Consider the following 14,901-nt stretch of genomic DNA (forward strand, 5'->3'; position numbering starts at 1 on the left):
ATGAGCAGGTCAGTGAACCAACAGGAGAAAGCATCAAGTGTCTCCAACCCATCTCCAAGGCACAGGAGCCACTAGCAGGGGAAATGCCCTCAGATGGGGGGTATAACCATAAGCCCACGTGAGCTGGCTCTCCGGTCTGCATCCCTGGCACGGTGAGCTCCTGGCTCACAAGCAGAGGATCCACACGGGAGACATGGCTCGGACAGGAGCACGTGCCCAGCAGCTCACAGCCCTGCCCGGGGAACCAGCGCACCTGGGTGCTCCGTCAGGTCGCTTGACTCTGCATCACCTTGAATAAATCCATCTAAGGGCTAAGAGAGAATTATATACACCTCACAAGGTGATATGACAGAAGTCTAATATGAGAAAACGCCTGTTAGGAGCTTCAGAAAAGAATTAAAATCCGGTAAGGAAAAAAAAAATCCTTAAAAAAAGAGCAGCTTGAACTGTAAGCTATGACTTTTTGGTGACCTCTCTTGTACACCAGATTCTGCCTTTCTGTTCTGTAATTAGGTATTGGGATAAATTCTTCCCTAATTTATCCTAAATATAAATATATAAATACAAATATAAAGTAGGTTTACATAAAAATAAAAAACCTAAAATAAGAGGGTGCTGAGGCGCTGGCCCAGGCTGCCCCGAGCAGCTGTGGGTGCCCCGTCCCTGGCAGTGCCCAAGGCCAGGTTGGACGGGGCTGGGAGCACCCTGGGCTGGTGGGGGGTGTCCCTGCCGGGGCAGGGGGCTGCAACTGGGTGGTCCTTAAGGTCCTTTCCAACCCAAACCCTTCTGTGATTCTGTTCAACTGCAGTGTCCTTGGACACGCTCCATGACCCCCCCACTCCAAAGCACAGCTATCAACAAGCCAGAAACTGCTGGTTTGCTCAGCAAACAAGACCTTTTGATAGGTACCAGCACGAGGAACGTTACAAAAGCACCCCCCTAATTCCCTCCACCTACACTAGCACTCCCAGCAAATTTTAAACAAGAAGGTTTCTGGGAATGGACTTAACTATATCAGAGCAACAAAATAAGATTAAAAGGAGTGAAACTGAAGGAGAATGTGATCACTTACAAATGTAACGTGGAAAAGGCGTATTAAGAAAAAGTGTTAACACTAGCAGGACCCAAATCCATACTGAGCCATATAAACTAGAAATAAACAAAAAGTGCTTTGCTATGCTTTTAAGACTTCAAAGGTAGCTCTGAGTAAGCCCCAGGAGTTAGAAACCTTCATGCATATCAGGCAGCCACAAGCATAAGATGACAGCTTTTCTGGAAATGTAAAAAATAAGCTGAAATCATGTTAGGATCGTATCCTTACCTACAGCTGGAAAAGTTATTTTACATGAAAGCTGACAACAGTCATGCAAAACACAGCTTGGTTCAGTTCCTCTAGAAGGTAGCAGGTGGTGAAATATTCCATTTTAACAAGAAACATTTTTCAGCATGGCCCATGCTTCCAAGGAGATGATGTTAGAGACTGCACAAGACATGTTCACTTAACCCCGTTAGATCTGTCCACAGACAGCCACACAGCCTCTCCATCCCTACCCCAGCACAACATGCCCTCCTAAGGAACAAACCCCACCACTCTGCCAGTCATCTCCAGCGCGTACACCATGACTCGGCGCACAGGCAAGGGCACACGTTCAACAGACTTGCTGCACGCATCTGCCATGCGAGATAAGGAGCTCGGTCCCTCCATGTAGGGATTGCATCGCTGCGTGGTGCCCAGCACACCATCACTTCTCATTTCCAAATGTCAAAGCTGTTCTAAAAGGACACCCTGTAGTAAGATGGCCAAAGGAAGTGTTTGTGCAGATTACACTGACCTACGGTGACAGGTTTATTAAAGGGAAACTCAGTCCTGCAATAACAGTATCGAGGAATAGCTGTTTTGTTGTAAAAAGGAACTGAAGCTTGATCCAATCTGACCCAGCTTCACTCTTTAAATTAATGATGCTTACAGCAATCTTAGCCTTGATAGCTATCTTTTCCCCTCTGACAAAGTCAGAGATGTAATACATCAGATGATGGGATTCATTTGAAGGCCACAGAAGGTATTTGTCAGCCAGCTTTGGGGTTTGCCTATAAATGGAAATTTCCTGAATGACTTCATCTGAGGAACACCTCAACTGACAAAGCTGTGTCCACAAAAAAAAAGTGTTTAGATACACAACACCTGCATAACAGCAATAAACAGCTAGCCCAGGATACAGTCAGCTGGAAAACACCCACGCACAACCAAACACAAACCTACAGCAGCTTTCACTAGGACTTAAGCTAACAGGTTTGCACTCTCGCATCCCAGCAGCTCGGAATGAGCATGCAGAAAGCTGCAGGAGCTCTGCCAACTACCAGTCATTTGCTTCATCATAAATTTATTTGCTGGAAACTGTAACTGCACCCCTCTGCAGCCTCTCCTGACCCTCCAGATGGGTCAGGGAGCTCCAGGAAAATGCAGCCCACGGATCAAGCTATAACCACTCTGCAGCAGGGATGAGCTCAGACCACTCAGCAGCCAAAGGGAATGAAGTCACCGATTTCTTCACCTGCCCTCCCCATCACTAAGACCTCCTTTCAGTCCTGGGTTAGGTCTGGGTATTAATTATCTTGCTGCAAGTCAAGCTTTGAGTAGCTTTTACCATAGCACAACCTAATGAGGTCTCTATGTCCCACACCTGTATCTGCAGTAAAGAGAACACCAAAAAAAGAACCGAAGCACCTGAATTTCCCCGATGTCTTGCAAAAATATGCATAGTAGTGCATTTGGGATAAAACAAGCTTTTTGTCAGGAGAAAGCATTCATCTGTGTGAGCCAAAGGAAAGAATGGGCTTCCCACAAAAATTAACCAGCTCGAGAAGCCCCCCCAGTAACAAACCATCCTAATCCCACAGAGCTCAGTGTAGCTCTTCCATGCCCGCAGCATCACAGCTCTTTTGGGTTAGTTTGCACTGAAAACAAAACCAGGGAAAAAACTAAACCTGAAAGCTTCCTCAAGGGAGCAGTTCAGTGGCGAGCAGCAGGTGAAGGCATACTGAGACAACCACCAGAGACCACAGCAACTGCACATGAACCCCAAAATACCTCCGCACAGAAGGCAGCGAAAGCTGCGGTTTCACGAGCGCTTGGCAGCGCACGGAGCAGCTCTGCCTGCCCTCCTTCCTGCTGGCACCGGGAATCTCATCGAGCAGCTGACCCCAGTCAAAACCAGCCTGGTGCAGAAACAGCTGGTTTTAATCCAATTCAGTTCCTCAATTTGTTTGTCACACAGTCCACAAACAGTTGTTTGAGTGTAAGGGAAGGGAGCGGATACACAGGACCTCTTCTTCAGCAGCTCTAGCAGTTTTCAGCGTTTACACAGCTGCAACCCAAAACAGGGGTCTCGCACTGGAGAGCGCAGCCCATCGTCACAGACAAGGGGTAAGGCCGGGTTGAGAAGGCATCAAGTCAGGCTTCCCAGCACCACAAACAGGCTTGAAAAATCTGATCCGAGTCAATCAGATCCTGCCCACCCCTCTATAACTTTTTCCATAGCAAACACCAAAGGTACCACCTTATCCTTCCATGCCATTTAAGCCAGTCAGATCACCAAGCCATGAGTATATACGCTAGATACTCTCGGAGTATCTAGTATTATGACAAAACAGGATTATTTACTCATATTTATAAGATTTCAGATCTCTGCTACAAAACTATTATTAAACTCCTCCGATACACTTAGAAGCAAAACCCTGAAACATCAACAGATCCCAATGCACCAGGATTTGCCAGCCCCAGGTTTTGAAATGAGCAGGACCTTGCTGTTCATAACCCAAGGCCAGGCATGACCCAGGAATTCCAGTTCAACCAGTTCCACCTTTTCTGCCCCTCATTCCTCCCATTTGCTTGGAACGAGAGACAGCAACAAAACCCTACCCCAACCTACAACGGAATAAACAATTCACTGTAAACCCATGCAATGGAAAGCCACCTGCTCCCCCACACAATTAAAAACATTTCCAAATTCCAGCTCGTCCTCAGCCAGCGCAGGCAGATGGACACACCAGGCACACGCAGCACAGAAAGCCTGCTCCACTTCCAGCAAAGCCTTTGTACTGCAGCGGCCCGCGACACAAAGCCTCACGGCAGAGCCTGCCTCCACCAGAACTGTTTTGTTAAGGGATCACAACATAAATCAGCAATCCTCCAGCCACAAAAACAGCTCAAACTCACATGCAGGCCAATTAAACTTGCAATCCGCTAAAACACACATGCACTCTCTCTGACTTCTGGGGACCACGTCTCTCAGCTGGCAGATCTGGCCCAGCGATCTAGCTGCTGTATCACCCGCCCCAGATGTCCCCAGATAGTAACTGTGACTAGATTTAAAATGCAATAGCTCAGTCATCACCAGACAATTACAGATTTTCACTTTCTTGCACGCCCTCCTGCCATTCAGCGCTATGCTACAGGAAGGAAATAACCCCTTTGCAAAGGAAGCGATAGCCCTGAGAGCAGGCAATAAAACGCTGAAGTGGGAGACCGACTTCTGCCTCGCTCATTCCCACGGGACTTGCCCCCAACAGCTAATCCCTCAAGTCTGCAGGTATTTGGGCCAGACCTGGACTCTCAGCAGGAGCAGGGCTGCGCCAGGCGATGGCCACCAGGGACTGCCCATCATTCAGATACTTGCTGCTGCCTTCGCCAAGACACACCACCAGCGCAAGCAGCCATTCCCGCAGTGCTCTGCAATGCACAGCAAGAACAACAAGCACTGAACACTGAAATCCCCTTCCCTCTGTTGTGATCTCCATGTGCTGTTTAGCAGCTCTGGCCACCTGCAGTACACCTCCCTTTGAAAGGCTGGCTACTGACTGGCAAAAGGCTGGATTCCTGGCATGGTTAATTATTTCCCCGGCAGACCTGAAGCAGCTCTGCTCCGCCACAGCTCCCAGGCCCCTCAGAAGCTGAAACCCGCACCTCTGGCACCCACGCAGCCACCCTCCCTCTCCACACCCCCAGCACAAGGGGAAGAATTTGTGAGCACAGTGCTGTGTGGCTCACGTTGCCCGAGCACCAATTCTTCCAGTCCCCTCAAACGTACTGGGAGCTCTATCCACAAGGCTCATCCTATCGAGCACCGCTCAGGAATTGTTTCTGTTGACTTTTGGCTTTCAGCTCAGATTTCTTTGAAGATATATGCTAATATCCTAAAAAAAAAAAAAAAAAAGGTTCACTGATCCAAAACCAAAGACTCATCACTCTTATGAATCACACAACGTTATTATTTCTCCTGCCCGTCAAAACAGAAATGTCTCACCTTGCAAAAACAAAAGCTGTGGTTGCCCAGGCTGACAAAAATCTATCCCATCTGTTAAAAAGCCAAGTGTACTGAATGAAAGTATTCAACGAGCGCTCTGCTAAAAGACAGCAAACATTCCACTCCACAACAGCTACTTCACATACAGTCAAGCAGCAACTGCAAGGCAGCTCCGCTGGGTTAGTACCAGCCATCAGAAAACCAGCTTTCCAGCAAGCAATTCTTTTTGAAGACAGAGCCTGTGTGGACACCGAATTGAAGGCTCAAGCCTGCAACTGCGAGGAAAGCTCCACAAATACAGGTTTACAAGATCTCGTGCGCCAACTTCTATAATCAGAAAGCAAGGACCCAACTGTTCCCGCTTCCCACACTAACAGAAAAGGCAAGCCAGCCAGGACCCCCACTTTACCTGCAAAGTCTCTGTTTAACAGTCTCTGACCTCTGACTGCGAGGGACACCTACAGTAACACAGGAGCTAACCACCACAGAGGGTGCGACACTACCAGCACCCACGGAGCCCAGCAGCATGCTGACCAGCAGTTGAACCCCGCACATGATTCATCTCGGGGACACAGACAAAAGTCCGTCTGCTGCTGGCGAGCCCCACGCACAGTGAGTTAAGCACAATTTTTAGCTGACATCTCCCTGACAGGCTCTTGGCAATGGGCACATTCTCCTCTTGTTTAATGCAGATACAAATCCGTTCCCAACAGATTCCTGTTTCAACTGCCCTAGCTGTCACAAGCCAGTCATGTGCCGTATCAGAAGCAGAACTGTGCACAAGAAAGCTTTTTTTGCTTTTAGAGCGTTCATGCTCAAACGAGGTACAAGGATGGACGTTCGATGCAGGCAGACAAGAGCCATCATGCTCTCCCAAGAGCAACCACGAAAACCAACATCAGACTAGGCTCTGACAAAGCCCAGCTCATTAGCAGCATGGCCAGCCATCCCACCAGTGCTACCCACTGAGGACCCATTCAGCTAACACACTTCTCCAGATCAATGTTATGCTCTAAGTTCAATAAAGCACCGTGTTTTTGTAGGACACGAGAGCAAGATGACAAGTGGCTTTAAACACAAACACTATCCACCACATTATCTTGATTATGCAAATCAAACCCCTTGCTACCGGCAGTAAGAACGAAGGCTCAAATAGCTTCCTCAGCAAAGTCACCTTGGAAATACCTAAAAATTTGAGCTTGCAATAAGACAGGACTAAATTGCAGTTGTAAAGTGTCCCAATAACTTGGGAGCCAACATCAAACCCCAAGGGAAGGATTTGTGGAGAGCACAGGAGGGCTCACCATCATCTGCCTGTACGTGATCAGGTAGTTCTACTATCTTAACTGATAATCAAAAGGTAATAAGCTAAACATCTTGCACCAACATAAGGAATCCTGCTCTTTGCATTTACTTAGCAATGCAGCCACACAGCACAGACCAAACCAAAGAAATGCCAATTATCAAAAAAGCAAAAGTTCTTTCAGTACTTGTGACATGTACCACAAACACAGAATATCCTTCAACATCCAAACCCCAATAAACATGACTCTGATCAGCAGAGCACACTAATGAATCAGCCATAATATTCACAAAAAACAGGCAATGAACGGAAAGTGAACTCCACCCTCTTGTTAAAGATTTCACTGCTATAGAAACTGTGATTAAACATACAGGGCCATGAATCAGCTACCTGAAACAAAGGTATGTCTCCGCAATCAGGGAAGTGCCCAGCACTAGCAGACTGACGTTTCAGTCACCAAAGACAGCCCCCCCCAGCATCCCAAAACTGCAGCATCCTGCAGACAAGCAGCTTTACCAAGGCACTTCACAGTTCCCACAAACATTTAATTTTTCTTACCTTTTTGGGTTGTTCGGTTCAGGGGCTTTCTTTGGGGGTTTTTTGGCAGTGCTCAAAGCTGCACGCACTCGTTACAGGAACGGAGCGAACAGCTTCCAAATCCATTTTGACACAACTGGATAAAGCACCTAAAACCAAACCGCGGATGCCTCTGGACCAGCTGTGTCTCTCTGCACTGCATTTCCAATCAAGCCCACAGAAAAGCTGGAGGAAGATGGCAGGGCTTACCAGCAATTCCCCTGTCTAGAGTCTGAACAAAGTAGATTTAAAAAGTTTAATTTTCCCAGAGACTAATACTCTCAAATCAGAATAAATCCTCCAAAAGAAGAGATTATCCATAAATTTACTAGTTAGAAATGTTAATATAGCCAGTGTTTATGCAAGGACTGCTGCTCCCTCTCCATGCAAGAGAATCACCTATCCAATCTCATATTAAAGGAGAAACAGATTTCTGCTAGTTTCTCCCCCCGCCTCCCTTTCCATACTGAAATGTAGCACAGCAGCTTTATAAATACCACCTTCCCAGAGCAGCCGTAATTTACTGAAGAATCAAGGTAAACGTGTTCCTATTACACGAGAAAAGCTCTGAAAAATCCTCTCCTGCAAAGGAACTTTGCAAGTCCAAAAGGAACTTTTGGACAGAAAAGTCGAGCGTGAAACTTGGAAAACCAATTAAAAAAAATGCAGAGCTAAAACTTCAAATTACACATTCACAAAATATGGGACGTGGGGCAAATTAAGAAACAACTACTCAAACGCTGCTGATTCAACCAGATCACGGCAGCAATACCCATCTGCATTGCTGGACTGACCCAACACGTACCTGCTACTCAGCCAAATGCTTCCTCCTGTTGTTCACATTGTACTTACTAAAGGCCCCATCTACACACCATATGACATGTAGTATGATGGCACCAGACCAGTATAACCTGGCTGCTAATTATGGCCCTTAAGGCTGAGATGCATTAATACATCCCTCTAGCTATGAACACGAGTATGACTACACCCTCACTAAGCACATGTAATCTTAGGATAGACAGGAGGATGAACAGGTACAGGGAAAAGGGACTTGCCTGAGATCAAACAGCACAGCAGCAACACAGCTGGGAGCTAAATTAAGCCTCTTGTCCACCCAAGCATCTGTATTTTCCCTGTACTCTGTCTAGTTGATAGGTAGACAGAACCCAGTCATTGGAATACAGATTGAAGGCTTCGTTTTGAAGCTAAAAGGAAATGAGAAATAGTACTGATTAAGATAATCACTGATGTCAAATTGATCTTGGAGACCCAGCAGTCTCACAGCACTCCTTCATTCTACTTTCCAAGCCTGATGTGTTCACACAGGTTTCTGCGTGCCTAACGCTGGTGAGCAGGCTGCAACATATTCAAGACACCTCAGAAAGCCTGCTTAATAAATTAACCCTGAAAATTCCCAGATTTCTTTCCATCAGAATCATTCTAAGTCCACCAGCATGCCCCAGAGAAGCTGGATGATTCCTTAATGCTCCCAAAATAACAGCCTCGATGGGTGAGGAACAGAAGCAGCCAGCCTGAACGTGGGTATCAGCATCAGCAACTGAGCAGACAACGCATGAGCGAAGTTTTCCAGCCCACGAACTTCCCTCCCTGCAAACCTTATTTATCTTCATATTCATAGAGTGGCTTGGAAGGGACTTTAAAGATCATCGAGTTCCAACCCCTTTGCCATGGGGGGGGGCATTTGTAAGTATTAATAAGACAAGTGAAGCAGAACAATAACAGCAGCAAAAAAACACTTCTTCCAGCGTTAGGTGTCAGGCTGAGTTAGCAGGTACGGATTTTCCTCAAGTTTCCCCGCTTTGCCAGTGCTGGCCCTCTATTAACTGTCTTCACTTTGTTCTGAACAGGTAACAGAACAGCCAGATGGCCTAAAGCCATAGCTAATTTCCAAACTGCTGTAAAATAGCACAAGCCAGGACAGCCTGACAGCCCTCATTCGACAATTCCACCCAGAGGTTGCTATCACTCTAAAAAGGCACAGCTGAGCCAAGAGAAATCATGTTTAAACATGCCTACCACCTCAGCTTTTTCAGTCAATAATTGTGGGACTGTATGTTAAAAAATGATTTGGAAGTACAAGGTGAAAAATTCTATGACCTTGCTCACCTCTGGCCCTGACCCACAGCAAGGAGGAACAGGATACACATCTAGCTAGGAGCAGGATATAAGCACTAATTTACCTCTCGGCACAAGGTGAATGAAGCTTCAGCGACCCTACAGGGAACGTGCCACTTCTCCCCTGCTACTAATCAAAAAATGTAAGTGAAAAAGACTTTGCTTCTAATTATTTGTTCTGTCTTCTGGCATCACATCAACACTCTTTACAGGGGCACAAACCCAAATGGACTGAACAGCCCTTTTTCTACTTTGCCTGTTTCCCACCCGGCAGTAAATTACACCTGACTTGCAGACAGACAAACTAAATACCCCCAACAATAAAAGCCCAACCTCGCTAGCACAGCTCAGACAGCCTACCACTTAGTAATTATTATCCTCCTCCTCCTCGGTCCCAGCTGATAAAGATAACCTATGCAGCAGAGGGTCACTCCATACAGGGCCATGGATCAGTAACTGAAATTCCGTGGGTCCATCCTGATGGCTGTCAACATTGCAGCTTCACAAAAACGTATTCCCACAGAACCTGAAGCATTCAGCCAGCAAGGACCAGCCCAAACCCTCAGCCCTGCTCCTAGCCCTGTGTAAACCTCCTGAAGCCTCTCCTGCGCTAGGATATGAAGGCTTCCCCATAACAGCCGTACCTGCAAACCTGCTTCCTGCAGATCTCTGCCGAAAAAAAAAAACAGCAAAAATTTTTTTAGACAGCTCTGGAGATGAGAGCAATCAATAACATAACACCACCAGCACTTCCACGCATGCATCTGCAGGGGAGCTCTTGCCAAGGCAGAAATAATATTGATAGAAACCACACTTGCAGCAGGCACTGCTGGAACAGCCGGTTACCCCAGGCCCATACCAGCGAATTTAGTCAGTGACACAAACGTTACCGATCTGACTTTAAAGAGAGAAGAATTAGACAACAGAACGCAACCTTCAAAGGCATGCGAGTACAGCAAATGCCAAAGTCCCCTTAAAATTGGCTTAGACAGTTACATGCCTTGTTCAAAGCTCAAGTTCTCCAAAGGCAATGACCTCTGCCTTTTCCCCATCCATAAGCACCTCTGGAAACTCCACCCCTGCGAGCACCGTCTCTGCAAACCCAGCGAGACATGGCTTGCGATCTTAACCGCCTACCTGAAGGCCACATCTAGCAAATAACCTCTTTTTTGCTAAGGCTCCCTCTGCAACGCAGTGTTTGTGACGCCAAACAAGACAATGCCTCTCAGACTTTGATCCAAGTTTACAAATCGAGACTTCGCAGCAGGACTCCGGCCAAATTTTTCTTGCTTGCACCCTTACAAGCTAACTGTCTTTAGAGGAGAAAAGTAGGCATGTTCAGAGACATTCATCCCTCCCCCAGACAAGTGGAAGGCAAGGCAGGAAGCCCATATGGGGCTGCCTCCAGTTTAAAAATCAATGATGAGGATTAATCTTGATGGATTTTAGACAACAAAGTCTATGGCAACACAGCTCTAATTAAGGGCTCACTTTTGTGGCTTGGTTAGTGAAAAAAAACCTGGCTGCCAGTTACTCATTTGTCTGCAAAGAGGTTCATGCTTGTAGCAGAAGCTTTCTGGAGCTGGCACAGTGAAAAGGTTCAAACCCTCTAATGCCATTAGACTTTGGTAAAGTCCAATGATCTTTACCAAATCTGTTTCAAAAGGCACACAGCTGGAGCAGACAAGGATCTTAGCCCAAGAGCTAGCGAAGTGCCAGACTTGCCCAAACCGACCTCATCAGTATGCACCTTATTTTGCCCCATGACATTCAGCAGGCATGGTTAATTAGTTCGTGACAATGCATTGCCCATCACGACTTCTGAACTTAGCTGTGCAGCTGGTAGGTAAGCAATTCTTAACTGGGTTTTGTAATCAGCATGCCAAAAGCACAAACACAAAAGAATAAAGTTAACAATCTGTTTACCCATTCCCCCCCTCCTCCTATTGCTGCTGCTAGCCAATGGCTTAGAAAAAAATAATCTATTTCCAGGATTCAGCTGAGAGAAATCATTTGGACCCCTCTCAATTTTCCTATCTTTGCCACTGGTGCTTCATGTTATTTCACACAATCCATTCAGTTTGGAGACGAAGCCTGTTCCTTTGACTAACAGCATTAAAAGCCTCTCTCTGGAGATAATTAGTCCTCCCTCCCCCATCCCTTCCCCAGTGCTACGTGGAGAGAGCATACAGTCATCAGTAAACAAAGAAATTCAAACAGTGTGACAACCAGGTTGTAGCTGGGGCTGAAAGCTGCCTCTCACCTCCGTATCTCAGTATCTCAGCACGGCTGATAATCAAAAACAAGTCAACACCGCAAGCAATAGAACAAGCAACACAAGAATAGTAACTACAGATTAAGGGCTTCGTCACTTAGAAATCAGGAAAACAACAATTCCCCATTTGCAAGGAGCGTAAATACCAATGCATAATTAGTCATCGCTAGAGGTTTTGCGCCATCACCTTCCAACCCTGAAAGATTGATCAGAGTCCTTCAAAACCAGCAGATAAGAGCCAGAATCAGGCAATCCTGCAGTCTTCTACCTATGATCCCAAGGCTGTCACCCAGCCATCAGCAAATCACACCAACCTTCTCACCTCAGTTCCTTGCGAGACACAAAAAGTCCTCCAGGGCAGAGAAAAATTAAGGGCAGTCACCATTTGGAAAGCACTTTGACACCCTTAGCTGAAGATTCTCACAATTCTGTGTTCTCTGCATGCTGACCCCTCACCTGGAATCCACCCTGGGATTTTGGGGGCACAGTCGGGAAGGAGTTAAACCCCCCCAGAGCCAGAGCCAGCCCAGGGTATGACTGCCTGGTGCATTCACTGCCTGACGCGTGACCCCGCTGCGCAGAAAAGGACTGGAAATAGTTATCACTGCAGCACTGACAAGTCAGCAAGAGCTACTAATTAAATAATAAAAATAGATCTCTGAAAGGGCTTTTTTTCCCTTCAACACAAAGCTGAGGCCTAACGCTGCTGCGGTCACACATCCATTAGTTTTCCACCAGCTCCAAACCTGCCAGCAAAAACCTCATTCTCACACTCAGAAAAAACCCGCACGGCACTTGTATGTGGAAAACCCCAACTAAACAAAATTAGGGAGCAGATCCTGAATGACGTGGAGCATCGCTTCACTACGCACACTCCACTCCCACCCATAATGGAAGCAGGAGCAAGATGACATCCTTGCCCCCAACAGCCGTACCTGCTTCCTTTGCACTCCCTGTAGTCCAAAGTTTCAATTTTGCCTGAAAAATGAGCATGTTTCGAGGTGATCCAGATGACCCCAAGGATATCTGCAACTTGCTTTGTGCACGGCATCACTTAGGCCATGGATAAAAAAAACACTGCAACTTCCACTATTGCGTGGGTTTTGCTTTAAGCCCACCCCCCCTCAACTCCCTGCCAGACACAGGTTTTGTCTAGCTCGTAACTGAATATTCATCACCAACTAATAGACCTGCAGGAACTGCAGTGTCAGCGATTTTTAATACATATAATGCCCCAACACATGCCAAACACAATGAAATTTGATCAAAATAGAAGCCATTTGTTTAAATACAAGCGATTTGGCTCTCAAAACTGTCATCAAATTAAACTGGAAATCAAATTAACCAGTGATTGAATGAAGTAGAAAGCTGTATAATCACAGATTACTGATCCAGCAGCATGAAAACAAGGATGCAATCACATTCCCCATGTTTGTGGCAGCCTCTCTGCGCTGCCCCGTACTCCCAACAGGACTCCCCCCTCCCCGTCTTATAAGATTTGAGGATACTTTGCCGCAGATACAGCTCATCCAGCCACTTCTTGGTAGTCCAGAAAGGAAACATTCCTTACAAAACCAGCCTTTTGAGATATTACCCAACTACAAAGGGAGCCCTTTGAAAGTACAAGCTGACACACTTCAAGCCACACTTATTTAGGACAGACCAGCGCAGTCATTTCCAGCACTGTTGGGAAGAACAAGTTTAAACCTACTCTGAATGGATGGGGAGAGGGGTTTCTCACCATCCCTGTACGAGGTATTAACTTCAACTGGCGTAACTGTGTGCTGACCAGGTTCCCTCGTAAGCGGCCTCAGTTTGGCTTTATTCCCCCCGTTTTTGCGCTCTCATTTGAAAAGGAATTTAAACTATGTAAAGTTACAACTTTAGGTCTTCTCTACTCTTAAAAGTAATCGGGAGTAGTTCAAAGGGTGCGTTTGAAGAGCAACAGGCATTTATACTGAAATCATAGCAGGCAGAGGAATTTCATTATGCTCCCGTGCAACTTCTACACCACCAGCACGTCAAGCCGAGTCAGCTGAACCAAACCTTTACGCACCGAGCAGGGGGCACAGGGAACTTCATCATCCCCTTGCCCTGCCAGCCAACCTGACCCTGCCCGATTCAGGTGTTCATATTTCTGAAAGGCAAGCTTTGCGTTCCTAACTCACCAACACACAACTCCAGGTGGTGGTTTTTTTGGTTGGTTTTTTTTTTTTTTTTTTTTTTTTTCACACACAAGAGGAGCAATCGCAGCCATTCCCGCTTCCGAGGGTTGGTTTAAACATCTGAACGTTTGAGGAGAGCAGCTTTTAACTTCTTTTCAGCCTCACGAAGCACCTCCTGACACCATTCAAGTTTTTTTTTCAATACCTTCAGCCCCAGAGAGGGGCACCCAGCCCTCACCTACCTTCCCCTGGACAAACACAACCCAAGGCAAGGCCGAGAGGTAAATAATTCATCTGCACGCCAAGAGAGGGAAAGAACAATTAAAGCAGAAAGCGCAGCAGGTTCCAGTTTCAGTCAGCGTTAAGGCAGATCAAACAAAGGAACACCGGCGGGGCTGCCCCAGAGGGGACGTCGGGGGGAGGGACAGGGCCCCCCCGGGGGGGTAGGGAGGGACAGGGACCCCTCGGGGGGGTAGGGGTGGGGGTAGGGAGGGACAGGGTCCCCCCCGGGGGGGGGAGGGGGGTGGGGGGGAGGGACAGGGTCCCCCCCGGGGGGGGGAGGGGGTGGTGGGGGAAGGGAGAGGGCCCCCCCGGGGGGGGGAGGGGGGTGGTGGGGGAAGGGAGAGGGCCCCCCCGGGGGGGGGAGGGACAGGGCCCTCACGGAGCGGCGGGACGGCCACGCTGAGGGAAAACCAGGCTTTACTCTTAGTGCCAGCCCCAGCCCGCAGAGCACAGCGCCGCACCGCACAGCACAGCACCCAGCGCCGGCCGGCCCGCCCGGAAGGGGGGTCTCCAGCATGAGGGGCGGCCCGGCCCAGGCAGCCCCCGGCCCGCCTGCAGAGCCAGCCCAGCGGGCAGAGCCCAGTCCCCGGGGGCGCCGGCCAGACGCGGCCCCCACCAAGGCCGCCCGCAGCCCCCCAGCACCCCCCGCGGGCACTTCTGCCCCCCGCCCCCTTCAAAGCCCCTCGCCCGCGCACCACCCGGGGCGCAGCCGGCGGGGAGAGGGCCCGAGCCCGGCCCGGCCACCCCCCGGGGGGTCCCCCGGGCCGCCCGCCCGCCCTCACCTGCTGCCCGCGGCCGCCGGCTCCCTGCGCCGCTCCCGGGCCGGCCCCGCCGGAAGCCTCGGGGGGAAGGGGCGCGCCG

The 14,901-nt window shown here is 48.3% G+C and overlaps 1 protein-coding gene across 3 annotated transcripts in view; it reads right to left on the reverse strand.

Annotated features, from left to right (window-relative positions):
- Positions 1–14,901, reverse strand: part of PHACTR4 (phosphatase and actin regulator 4) — a 68,210-nt gene extending 53,309 nt beyond the window's left edge. Inside the window, exon 1 of one of the 3 annotated variants that reach the window (XM_037382039.1) lies at positions 14,823–14,901. The gene's annotated coding sequence lies outside the window, so the exon portion shown is untranslated. Of the gene's footprint in view, positions 1–3,088; positions 3,112–14,822 lie in introns of those variants that run through there. The other 2 variants (XM_037382042.1, XM_037382041.1) reach the window with 2 other exon arrangements.

This window comes from Falco rusticolus, chromosome 3, assembly GCF_015220075.1.
Source record: "Falco rusticolus isolate bFalRus1 chromosome 3, bFalRus1.pri, whole genome shotgun sequence".
Taxonomy (NCBI): Eukaryota; Metazoa; Chordata; class Aves; order Falconiformes; family Falconidae; genus Falco; species Falco rusticolus.